General features: G+C 47.4%; 1 long non-coding RNA gene across 2 annotated transcripts; it reads left to right on the top strand.

Moving 5' to 3' along the window:
- The first annotated feature begins 4,396 nt into the window (after window positions 1–4,396).
- On the top strand, window positions 4,397–7,460 carry LOC127915575 (uncharacterized). 2 transcript variants are annotated; one of them, XR_008091370.1, is made up of 3 exons: window positions 4,397–4,677; window positions 5,261–5,646; window positions 7,099–7,460. It is a non-coding gene; the product is annotated as an uncharacterized LOC127915575 (long non-coding RNA). The 2 variants fall into 2 exon arrangements; XR_008091371.1 differs by lacking the exon at window positions 4,397–4,677 and adding an exon at window positions 4,964–5,036 and having other exon boundaries at window positions 5,349–5,646.
- Window positions 7,461–13,431: the final 5,971 nt, after the last annotated feature.

Genomic DNA, 13,431 nt, shown 5'->3' on the forward strand with positions numbered 1-13,431 from the left:
GAATCAACAGTATAGAAGTGTGTGTGTGTTTGTAAGTTTGAAAGTCCATGTGGTTGACCTCCTGTGTCAACACGACAGTAATTAAATTAGCACACTGCGAATACACATAAATAAACCCGACCCGTTCCCTCTGTGTGTGAGTGTGTGTCTGTTCCCCTGCTTATAGTCAAACCCCAGCATCATTTTCATTTCCTCTCCAAGCAGGAAACAAAGTAACCCCCAATGCAGTTTTCCCAGAATGCAGTGTTTTCAGTCCAGACTGGGGCAGATACAGGCAGCGCTATCTTGGCCTGACCCTCTGTTACCTTTTATCCTCCATGTGTCTGAGAGAGAGTGTTTGTGTGTGTGTGTGTGTGTGTGTGTGTGTGTGTGTGTGTGTGTGTGTGTGTGTGTAAGACTGGCTACCACAGGGGCCAGCAGGGGCCCCATAAAGCACAAGACCTGCAGTAAATATTCCCCTTTAACCCCAAGGGCTGCCGGAGGGTATAGTTTCTGCTTGGTATTTCCATTGATAGAAAAACTGCATTATGGGTGAGAACGTTTGGAAGTGTTCCGGAGTGTTCCACTTCAAAGGCAAGGCCCAGAGCAGAGGTCTTGTTTTGGTTGGAAAAGAAAAATATTGAGCAATATAAAAAGTGCCAAATGTCTTTTTTTTTATTTTTATGAGGCCGACGGTCTTTATAATGTGATACGACTGTCAACGGGCAAAACGTAATCAAACTCACAGTATGTTTATGTTAAATCTTAGCAGCATATTCCCCATTACCTGATCTCTAAAATCAAGATGGCCATATAGATTCGGTTTTCAAGGAACAACAGACCAGAGCAGAAACGCTCCACTAGGGTGGGGTTGACAGGTTTAGGGGTTTAGTGGTGAGCTGAGGGGAGGGTGAGTTGTGGTTTGGGGGTAGATGAGGTGCCATATTATTTAGGGTGAGCCTGTGACCCCAGCCACCCAGCCGACGAGGGCAACACCTGACTTGTCTGGTGTAACGGCAACCCTCGTCCTGGGTCAGGCATCCCAGCCATGCCTAATGTGGAGGCAATTAGATTATTACAGTGCCAGATGGCAGTGACATAGCCAGATAGCTATTCTGGGATACGCCTACAAGACCCTAGAGTGCAACTCCCCCTCTTTTCAGCGTGATTCAAGTTTCTTTCTATCTCTGTCTCAACGTGATTCAAGTTTCTTTCTTTCTCTGTCTCAACGTGATTCAAGTTTCTTTCTATCTCTGTCTCAACGTGATTCAAGTTTCTTTCTATCTCTGTCTCAACGTGATTCAAGTCTCTTTCTATCTCTGTCTCAACGTGATTCAAGTCTCTTTCTATCTCTGTCTCAACGTGATTCAAGTCTCTTTCTATCTCTGTCTCAACGTGATTCAAGTTTCTTTCTATCTCTGTCTCAACGTGATTCAAGTCTCTTTCTATCTCTGTCTCAACGTGATTCAAGTCTCTTTCTATCTCTGTCTCAACGTGATTCAAGTCTCTTTCTATCTCTGTCTCAACGTGATTCAAGTCTCTTTCTATCTCTGTCTCAACGTGATTCAAGTCTCTTTCTATCTCTGTCTCAACGTGATTCAAGTTTCTTTCTATCTCTGTCTCAACGTGATTCAAGTTTCTTTCTATCTCTGTCTCAACGTGATTCAAGTCTCTTTCTATCTCTGTCTCAACGTGATTCAAGTCTCTTTCTATCTCTGTCTCAACGTGATTCAAGTCTCTTTCTATCTCTGTCTCAACGTGATTCATGTCTCTTTCTATCTCTGTCTCAGCGTGATTCAAGTCTCTTTCTATCTCTGTCTCAGCGTGATTCAACTTTCTCTTTTCCTAAATTCATCTCTCTTTGTCAATTCCTCTTCATTCTGTCTTTCAGATTGTTATTTATGTGACAGATTAAAAAATCCAATACAACCACACGTGGATACAATGCAAATAAAAAAAAAAGTTGGAAAACGTATTTCCATTGTGGTCCTCTTGAAAACACATGAGATTTAAAATATACACTCAATATTCTAAAATGAAAACAAAATGCATAATTTCATCTATAGGGAGGAAACAGTACTTTTCTTAACCTGTTTTGCCTTGAAGCACTTTGTCCATTCCTTAAGGTTTATCTTAATATTCTCCAGCGTAGGGATGGTTTTTACATTCCTCTGCATCAGTGTTAAAGAAAAAGCTTTCCCCCCAGACATGCTCCTATAACGCAGCGGTCTAATATTGGCTCTGGTGTGATGGCTATGAGAGCTTCTAATAAACTTAGAATAACCAGACATGCTCCTATAACGCAGCGGTTTAATATTGGCTCTGGTGTGATGGCTATGAGAGCTTCTAATAAACTTAGAATAACCAGACATGCTCCTATAACGCAGCGGTCTAATATTGGCTCTGGTGTGATGGCTATGAGAGCTTCTGAAAGGTCATGTAGAATTTTAAAATGACACCAACGGTTTGATCTGCACCAACTGATCAACTGGAAGCCAGTTTAGTTCCTGGGACATGATGAGTACCACTGTGTGTCCTGGGACATGATGAGTACCACTGTGTGTCCTGGGACATGATGAGTACCACTGTGTGTCCTGGGACATGATGAGTACCACTGTGTGTCCTGGGACATGATGAGTACCACTGTGTGTCCTGGGACATGATGAGTACCACTGTGTGTCCTGGGACATGATGAGTACCACTGTGTGTCCTGGGACATGATGAGTACCACTGTGTGTTCTGGGACATGATGAGTACCACTGTGTGTTCTGGGACATGATGAGTACCACTGTGTGTCCTGGGACATGATGAGTACCACTGTGTGTCCTGGGACATGATGAGTACCACTGTGTGTCCTGGGGTACGATGAGGACAATTGTGTGTCCTGGGGCTGAGCTTAAGTGTGATTCTCTTCAGTTTGTTAATAATAAAATATAATAATAATATAATAATAATAATAGGGTAACTGGCCCAGTTTGTTCTGGGCCAGTTGAAGTTTGTCCTTCAGAATTGGTATTATGCCAACTGAACATTCTCTCTCATTCATAGTAAACATGAGTACCAAATATTCTGTGCACAAGAACGGTTGTCTCTTTTGAAGAAACCAACCAAAACGAAGCCCGTAAGCCTGTTAGTCTGTTAGTCTGTTAGCCTGTAAGTCTGTTAGCCTGTAAGCCTGTTAGTCTGTTAGCCTGTTAGTCTGTTAGTCTGTTAGCCTGTTAGCCTGTTAGTCTGTTAGCCTGTTAGCCTGTACGTCTGTTGGCCTGTTAGCCTGTAAGTCTGTTAGTCTGTTAGTCTGTAAGCCTGTTAGTCTGTTAGTCTGTAAGCCTGTTAGTCTGTAAGCCTGTTAGCATGTTAGCCTGTTAGTCTGTAAGCCTGTTAGTCTGTATGACTGTTAGTCTGTTAGTATGTAAGCCTGTTAGTCTGTAAACCTGTTAGTCTGTAAACCTGTTAGTCTGTAAGCCTGTTAGTCTGTAAGCATGTTAGTCTGTAAGCCTCTTAGTCTGTAAGCCTGTTAGCATGTTAGCCGGTAAGTCTGTAAGCCTGTTAGTCTGTAAGACTGTTAGTATGTTAGTCTGTAAACCTGTTAGTCTGTAAACATGTTAGTCTGTAAGACTGTTAGCATGTTAGCCTGTTAGTCTGTTAGCCTGTTAATCTGTAAACCTGTTAGTCTGTAAGCCGGTTAGCATGTTAGCCTGTTAGTCTGTTAGCCTGTAAACCTGTTAGCCTGTTAGTCTGTTAACTTGTTAGCCTGTTATCATGTAAACCTGTTAGCCTGTTATCATGTCAACCTGTTAGCCTGTTATCATGTCAACCTGTTAGCCTATACGCCTGTTAGCCTGTTTATTTGCAAGCTATCGTTTGTTCCTTCATGATCATACCATAACAACTTGTCTCTGACTGCTATATGTCTGATACTACAGGTGAGCCTGAACATACAAAGGAGACAGAGCTGGGGTGCGGTGAAGACGACGGCTAGAGACCGACAGAAGTGGATAACCTTTGTTGCTGCCCTAGCCATTATGATGGGGATGTGGGAGGGAGGGAGGAGCTTGAACATAAACACAAAGAGGGACTAGCAATTTATGGAAAAGTTATATTTATTATATTTTGTCACAACACATTTATTAAGTCGCAGAGAAGAACGCTGAGCAGTCGATGGAAGGTACTGTAACATGGTAGGGGGTTGTGGTAGAGGTCAGTCTACGGAGGGTAACATGGTAGGGTGTTGTGGTAGAGGTCAGTCTATGGAGGGTAACATGGTAGGGTGTTGTGGTAGAGAACAGTCTATTGAGGGTAACATGGTAGGGTGTTGTGGTAGAGAACAGTCAGTCTATGGAGGGTAACATGGTAGGGTGTTGTGGAAGAGAACACATGGAGGGTAGGGTGTTGTGGTAGAGGTCAGTCTATGGAGGGTAACATGGTAGGGTGTTGTGGTAGAGAACAGTCTATGGAGGGTAACATGGTAGGGTGTTGTGGTAGAGAACAGTCTATGGAGGGTAACATGGTAGGGTGTTGTGGTAGAGAACAGTCAGTCTATGGAGGGTAACATGGTAGGGTGTTGTGGTAGAGAACAGTCTATGGAGGGTAACATGGTAGGGTGTTGTGGTAGAGAACAGTCTATGGAGGGTAACATGGTTGGGTGTTGTGGTAGAGGTCAGTCTATGGAGGGTAACATGGTAGGGTGTTGTGGTAGAGGTCAGTCTACGGAGGGTAACATGGTAGGGTGTTGTGGTAGAGGTCAGTCTACGGAGGGTAACATGGTAGGGTGTTGTGGTAGAGAACAGTCAGTCTATGGAGGGTAACATGGTAGGGTTTTGTGGTAGAGAACAGTCAGTCTATGGAGGGTAACATGGTAGGGTGTTGTGGTAGAGAACAGTCAGTCTATGGAGGGTAACTTGGTAGGGTGTTGTGGTAGAGAACAGTCCGTCTGTGGAGGGTAACATGGTAGGGTGTTGTGGCAGAGAACAGTCAGTCTATGGAGGTAACATGGTAGGGTGTTGTGGTAGAGAACAGTCTATGGAGGGTAACTTGATAGGGTGTTGTGGAAGAGAACAGTCAGTCTACGGAGGGTAACATGGTAGGGTGTTATGGTAGAGAACAGTCTATGGAGGATAACATGGTAGGAGAAAAGTCTATGGAGGGTAACTTGATAGGGTGTTGTGGAAGAGAACAGTCAGTCTACGGAGGGTAACATGGAGGGTGGGTAAGTCTATGGAGGGTAACATGGTAGGGTGTTGTGGTAGAGAACAGATGGAGGGTAAAGGGTGTTGTGGAAGAGAACAGTCAGTCTATGGAGGGTAACATGGTAGGGTGTTGTGGTAGAGGTCAGTCTACAGAGGGTAACATGATAGGGTGTTGTGGTAGAGGTCAGTCTATGGAGGGTAACATGGTAGGGTGTTGTGGTAGAGGTCAGTCTACGGAGGGTAACATGGTAGGGTGTTGTGGTAGAGGTCAGTCTATGGAGGGTAACATGGTAGGGTGTTGTGGTAGAGGTCAGTCTACGGAGGGTAACATGGTAGGGTGTTGTGGTAGAGGTCAGTCTATGGAGGGTAACATGGTAGGGTGTTGTGGTAGAGGTCAGTCTACGGAGGGTAACATGGTAGGGTGTTGTGGAAGAGAACAGTCAGTCTATGGAGGGTAACATGGTAGGGTGTTGTGGTAGAGGTCAGTCTACAGAGGGTAACAGGGTGTTGTGGTAGAGAACAGTCAGTCTATGGAGGGTAACATGGTAGGGTGTTGTGGTAGAGAACAGTCAGTCTATGGAGGGTAACATGGTAGGGTGTTGTGGTAGAGAACAGTCAGTCTATGGAGGGTAACATGGTAGGGTGTTGTGGTAGAGAACAGTCTATGGAGGGTAACTTGATAGGGTGTTGTGGAAGAGAACAGTCAGTCTACGGAGGGTAACATGGTAGGGTGTTATGGTAGAGAACAGTCTATGGAGGGTAACCTGGTAGGGTGTTGTGGTAGAGAACAGTCAGTCTATGGAGGGTAACATGGTAGGGTGTTGTGGTAGAGAACAGTCAGTCTATGGAGGGTAACATGGTAGGGTGTTTGGTGGTAGAGTAACAGTCAGTCTATGGAGGGTAACATGGTAGGGTGTTGTGGTAGAGTCAGTCTACGGAGGGTAACATGGTAGTCGGAGGGTAACATGGTAGGGTGTTGTGGTAGAGGTCAGTCTATGGAGGGTAACATGGTAGGGTGTTGTGGTAGAGAACAGTCAGTCTATGGAGGGTAACATGGTAGGGTGTTGTGGTAGAGAACAGTCTATGGAGTCATGGTAGGGTGTTGTGGCAGAGACAGTCAGTAACATGTAACATGGTAGGGTGTTGTGGTAGAGAACAGTCTATGGAGGGTAACAGGGTGTTGTCAGTCTATGGAGGGTAACATGGTAGGGTGTTGTGGTAGAGAACAGTCAGTCTATGGAGGGTAACATGGTAGGGTGTTGTGGTAGAGAACAGTCAGTCTATGGAGGGTAACATGGTAGGGTGTTGTGGTAGAGAACAGTCAGTCTATGGAGGGTAACATGGTAGGGTGTTGTGGTAGAGAACAGTCAGTCTATAGAGGGTAACATGGTAGGGTGTTGTGGTAGAGAACAGTCAGTCTATGGAGGGTAACATGGTAGGGTGTTGTGGTAGAGGTCAGTCTATGGAGGGTAACATGGTAGGGTGTTGTGGTAGAGAACAGTCAGTCTATGGAGGGTAACATGGTAGGGTGTTGTGGTAGAGAACAGTCAGTCTATGGAGGGTAACATGGTAGGGTGTTGTGGTAGAGAACAGTCAGTCTATGGAGGGTAACATGGTAGGGTGTTGTGGTAGAGAACAGTCAGTCTATGGAGGGTAACATGGTAGGGTGTTGTGGTAGAGAACAGTCAGTCTATGGAGGGTAACATGGTAGGGTGTTGTGGTAGAGAACAGTCTATGGAGGGTAACTTGGTAGGGTGTTGTGGTAGAGAACAGTCTATGGAGGGTAACATGGTAGGGTGTTGTGGTAGAGAACAGTCTATGGAGGGTAACATGGTAGGGTGTTGTGGTAGAGAACAGTCTATGGAGGGTAACTTGGTAGGGTGTTGTGGTAGAGAACAGTCTATGGAGGGTAACATGGTGTGTTGTGGTAGAGGTCAGTCTACGGAGGGTAACATGGTAGGGTGTTGTGGTAGAGAACAGTCAGTCTATGGAGGGTAACATGGTAGGGTGTTGTGGTAGAGAACAGAGAACAACCTTTCATATTCCAGTGATCCCTTTTGTAACAGAGACCACAGTGGAGATGCCTCATTGTCCTGTCAGTAGTGTCTCTTCATATGAGTCCTTTCAATAAATACTGCACAAGTGTACAGTGCATTCGGACAGTATTCATATCCCTTGATTATTCCACATTTTGTTATGTTACAGCCTTGTTATAAAATTGATTAAATTGTTCAGTGTGTCAGAGTCCAACTACTACAGGCCTCTGTTCTTATTGTGATTCAAGAGAAAGAAGAATAGAAAGAATGGAAACACACAGAGCCTTCAGAAAGTATTCAGACCCCTTGACTTTTCACACATTTTGTTAGGTTACAGCCTTATTCTAAAATGGATGGACATTGTTTCCCCCCTCATCAATCTACACACAATACCCAATAATGACATCACAATACCCAATAATGACATCACAATACCCAATAATGACACTCATCTATAAAAAAAAAAAAAAACTGAAATATCACATTGACATAAGTATTCAGACCCTTTACGCAGTACTTTGTTGAAGCACCTTTGGCAGCGATTACAACCTCGAATCTTCTTGGGTATGACGCTACAAGCTTGGCACACCTGTATCTGGGGAGTTTCTCCCATTCTTCACTGCAGATCCTCTCAAGCTCTGTCAGGTTGGATGGGGAGCGTTGCTGCACAGCTATTTTCAGGTCTCTCCAGAGATGTTATTTAATTTATTTCACCTTTTTTAACAAGGCAAGTCAGCTAAGGACAAATTCTTATTGACAAAAATTGCCTACCCCGGCCAATTGTGCGCCTACTCCAACTCAAGGCTGGATGTGATACAGCCTGGTATCGAACCAGGGTCTGTAGTGATGCCCCTAGTACTGAGATGCAGTGCCTTAGACCACTGCGTCACTCGAGTTTAAGTCCGGGCTTAGGGTCGTTGTCCTGTTGGAAGGTGAACCATCAGTCTGAGGTCTAAAGTGGTCAGAAGCAGGTTTTCATCAAGGATCTCTCTGTACATTGCTCCGTTAATCTTTGGTTTGATCCTGACTAGTCTCCCAGTCCCTGCCACTGAAAAAGATCCCCACAGCATGATGCTGCCACCACTATGCTTCACTGTAGGGATGGTGCCAGGTTTCCTCCAGACATGACGCTTGGCATTCAGGCCAAATAGTTCAATCTTGGTTTCATCAGACCAGAGAATCTTGTTTATGTGCCGGCTGTCATGTTCCTTTCCGTCTGGTCACTCTACCACAAAGGCCTTTGGTGGAGTGCTGCAGAGATGGTTGTCCTTCTGGAAGGTTCTTCCATCTCCACAGAGGAACTCTGGAGCTCTGTCAGAGTGACCATCGGGTTCTTAGTCACCTCCCTGACCAAGGCCCTTCTCCCCCCGATTGCTCAGTTTGGCCGGGTGGCCAGCTCTAGCAATAGTCTTGGTGGTTACAAACTTCTTCCATTTAAGAATGATGGAGTCCACTGTGTTCTTGGGGACCTTCAAATCTGCAAACATTTTTTGGTACCCTTCCCCAGATCTGTGCCTTGACACAATCCTGTCTCGGAAGCTCTACAGACAATTCATTCAACGGCCCAATCTCCTTCGGGCCGTCCATCAACATTAGTCTCTCAGAACCACATCAGGACCCATTCAGCCTCAGCATCTCTGTGACACTCAAACTGATAAACAGGGTTAGGATTAAGACCTCACAACACACAGGCCAAGGTCAGGGTGGAGAGGAGAGGAGGGAGAGGAACAGTTGAGGAGGGAGAGAAAGGGGGATGAGGAGGAGAAGGAGAGACCTCTTCAAAGGGCCCCACTGTTTACAGAGATGTCTCTCCACTTCCCCAGCTGGCAACTCCCACTCCTCTCTGGATAAAGGACCTCCATCCATCAACTGAGCCCAGACACCCCACTCCTCAACTCCCCTTACCTCCTCCCCCACCTCTACTTTACCTCCTCCCCACCCTCACCGCTCCCCTCACCCCCATCCCCCACCTCTCTCTGACCTCAGACCCACCCTCACCCCTCTCCTGCAGCCCAGCCCACATCCCTTCTGACCGGAGGGAGGGAAACACAAACAGACCCAACAGAGCCCCAGGACAGCATCACAATTAGACCCCACAGAGCCCCAGGACAGCATCACAATTAGACCCCACAGAGCCCCAGGACAGCATCACAATTAGACCCCACAGAGCCCCAGGACAGCATCACAATTAGACCCCACAGAGCCCCAGGACAGCATCACAATTAGACCCCACAGAGCCCCAGGACAGCATCACAATTAGACCCCACAGAGCCCCAGGACAGCATCACAATTAGACCCCACAGAGCCCCAGGACAGCATCACAATTAGACCCCACAGAGCCCCAGGACAGCATCACAATTAGACCCAACAGAGCCCCAGGACAGCATCACAAACAGACCCAGGACAGAGCCCCAGGACAGCATCACAAACAGACCCAACAGAGCCCCAGCACAGCATCACAATTAGACCCCACAGAGCCCCAGGACAGCATCACAATTAGACCCCACAGAGCCCCAGGACAGCATCACAAACAGACCCCACAGAGCCCCAGGACAGCATCACAATTAGACCCCACAGAGCCCCAGGACAGCATCACAATTAGAACCCACAGAGCCCCAGGACAGCATCACAATTAGACCCCACAGAGCCCCAGGACAGCATCACAATTAGACCCCACAGAGCCCCAGGACAGCATCACAATTAGACCCAACAGAGCCCCAGGACAGCATCACAAACAGACCCCACAGAGCCCCAGGACAGCATCACAATTAGACCCCACAGAGCCCCAGGACAGCATCACAATTAGACCCAACAGAGCCCCAGGACAGCATCACAATTAGACCCCACAGAGCCCCAGGACAGCATCACAATTAGACCCCACAGAGCCCCAGGACAGCATCACAATTAGACCCCACAGAGCCCCAGGACAGCATCACAATTAGACCCCACAGAGCCCCAGGACAGCATCACAATTAGACCCCACAGAGCCCCAGGACAGCATCACAATTAGACCCAACAGAGCCCCAGGACAGCATCACAAACAGACCCAACAGAGCCCCAGGACAGCATCACAATTAGACCCCACAGAGCCCCAGGACAGCATCACAATTAGACCCCACAGAGCCCCAGGACAGCATCACAATTAGACCCCACAGAGCCCCAGGACAGCATCACAATTAGACCTCACAGAGCCCCAGGACAGCATCACAAGCCCCAGGACAGCATCAGAATTAGACCCCACAGAGCCCCAGGACAGCATCACAATTAGACCCCACAGAGCCCCAGGACAGCATCACAATTAGACCCCACAGAGCCCCAGGACAGCATCACAATTAGACCCAACCAAATCATGAGAAAACAAAAATATCATTACTTGACACATTGGAAAGGCATAAAAAAACAGAATACCTGACCACTGTCACTGACCCAAAATTAAGAAAAGCTTTGACTATGTACAGACTCAGTGAGCATAACCTTGCTATTGAGAAAGATCGCCATAGGCAGACATGGCTCTCAAGGGAAGACAGGCTATGTGCTCACTGCCCACAAAATGAGGTGCAAACTGAGCTGCACTTCCCAACCTCCTGCCCAATGTATGACCATATTAGAGAGACATATTTCCCTCAGATTACACAGACCCACAAAGAATTGAAAAACAAATCCAATTTTGATAAACTCCCATATCTACTGGGTGAAATTCCACAGTGTGCCATCACAGCAGCAAGATGTGTGACCTGTTCGCCACAAGAAAAGGGCAACCAGTGAAGAACAAACACCATTGTAAACACAACCCATATTTATGTTGATTTATTTTCCCTTTTGTACTTTAACTATTTATTTTTGAACTTTTGTGAGTCTAATGCTTACTGTACATGTTTTGTATCGTTTATTTCACTTTTATGCAACATGAGCTCATGGGCTCTCATCGAGGGTTTGATTAGATTTACGAAAACATTTGCATTGATGTCACAGTGATTAGAGGGACATCAGAGTGTTAACAGGTTGGTAGTTAGCCTGATACCCATCCCCCTGTACCCATCTATCTGTACCCATCTCCATGTACCCATCTCCCTGTACCCATCTATCTGTACCCATCTCCCTGTACCCATCTATCTGTACCCATCCCCTGTACCCATCTCCCTGTACCCATCTCCCTGTACCCATCTATCTGTACCCATCTCCCTGTACCCATCTCCCTGTACCCATCTATCTGTACCCATCTCCCTGTACCCATCCCCTGTACCCATCTATCTGTACCCATCCCCTGTACCCATCCCCCTGTACCCATCTATCTGTACCCATCCCCCTGTACCCATCTATCTGTACCCATCTCCCTGTACCCATCTCCCTGTACCCATCTATCTGTACCCATCTCCCTGTACCCATCTATCTGTACCCATCTCCCTGTACCCATCCCCTGTACCCATCTATCTGTACCCATCCCCTGTACCCATCTCCCTGTACCCATCTCCCTGTACCCATCCCCTGTACATATCTATCTGTACCCATCTCCCTGTACCCATCTCCCTGTACCCATCTATCTGTACCCATCTCCCTGTACCCATCCCCCTGTACCCATCTATCTGTACCCATCTATCTGTACCCATCTCCCTGTACCCATCCCCTGTACCCATCTATCTGTACCCATCTATCTGTACCCATCTCCCTGTACCCATCCCCTGTACCCATCTATCTGTACCCATCTATCTGTACCCATCTATCTGTACCCATCTCCCTGTACCCATCTCCATGTACCCATCCCCTGTACCCATCTATCTGTACCCATCCCCTGTACCTATCCCCTGTACCCATCTATCTGTACCCATCCCCTGTACCCATCTCCCTGTACCCATCTATCTCTACCCATCCCCCTGTCTCATCCCCTGTACCCATCCCCTGTACCCATCCCCCTGTACCCATCTATCTGTACCCATCTCCCTGTACCCATCCCCTGTACCCATCTATCTGTACCCATCCCCTGTACCCATCCATCTGTACCCATCCCCTGTACCCATCTATCTGTACCCATCTCCCTGTACCCATCTATCTGTACCCATACCCATCTATCTGTACCCATCTCCCTGTACCCATCCCCCTGCACCCATCTCCCTGTACCCATCTCCCTGTACCCATCTATCTGTACCCATCCCCTGTACCCATCCCCTGTACCCATCAATCTGTACCCATCCCCCTGTACCCATCTCCCTGTACCCATCTATCTGTACCCATCTCCCTGTACATATCTATCTGTACCCATCTATCTGTACCCATCCCCCTGTACATATCTATCTGTACCCATCTCCCTGTACATATCTATCTGTACCCATCTCCCTGTACCCATCTATCTGTACCCATCCCCATGTACCCATCTCCCTGTACCCATCTCCCTGTACATATCTATCTGTACCCATCCCCTGTACATATCTATCTGTACCCATCTCCCTGTACCCATCTATCTGTACCCATCCCCCTGTACATATCTATCTGTACCCATCTCCCTGTACCCATCTCCCTGTACCCATCTCCTGTACATATCTATCTGTACCCATCTCCCTGTACCCATCTATCTGTACCCATCCCCCTGTACATATCTATCTGTACCCATCTCCCTGTACCCATCTATCTGTACCCATCTATCTGTACCCATCCCCTGTACCCATCCCCTGTACCCATCTATCTGCACCCATCCCCCTGTACCCATCCCCTGTACCCATCTATCTGTACCCATCCCCTGTACCCATCTACCTGTACCCATCTATCTGTACCCATCCCCCTGTACCCATCTATCTGTACCCATCCCCTGTACCCATCTATCTGTACCCATCCCCCTGTACCCATCTCCCTGTACCCATCCCCTGTACCCATCTATCTGTACCCATCCCCTGTACCCATCTATACCCATCTATCTGTACCCATCCCCTGTACCCATCTATCTGTACCCATCCCCTGTACCCATCCCCTGTACCCATCTCCCTGTACCCATCCCCTGTACCCATCCCCTGTACCCATCTCCCTGTACCCATCTATCTGTACCCATCCCCTGTACCCATCTCCCTGTACCCATCCCCTGTACCCATCTATCTGTACCCATCCCCCTGTACCCATCCCCTTACCCATCCCCTGTACCCATCTATCTGTACCCATCCCCCTGTACCCATCCCCCTGTACCCATCCCCTGTACCCATCCCCTGTACCCATCTATCTGTACCCATCCCCCTGTACCCATCTCC

The sequence above is a fragment of the Oncorhynchus keta genome, chromosome 35, assembly GCF_023373465.1.
Source record: "Oncorhynchus keta strain PuntledgeMale-10-30-2019 chromosome 35, Oket_V2, whole genome shotgun sequence".
Classification (NCBI taxonomy): Eukaryota; Metazoa; Chordata; class Actinopteri; order Salmoniformes; family Salmonidae; genus Oncorhynchus; species Oncorhynchus keta.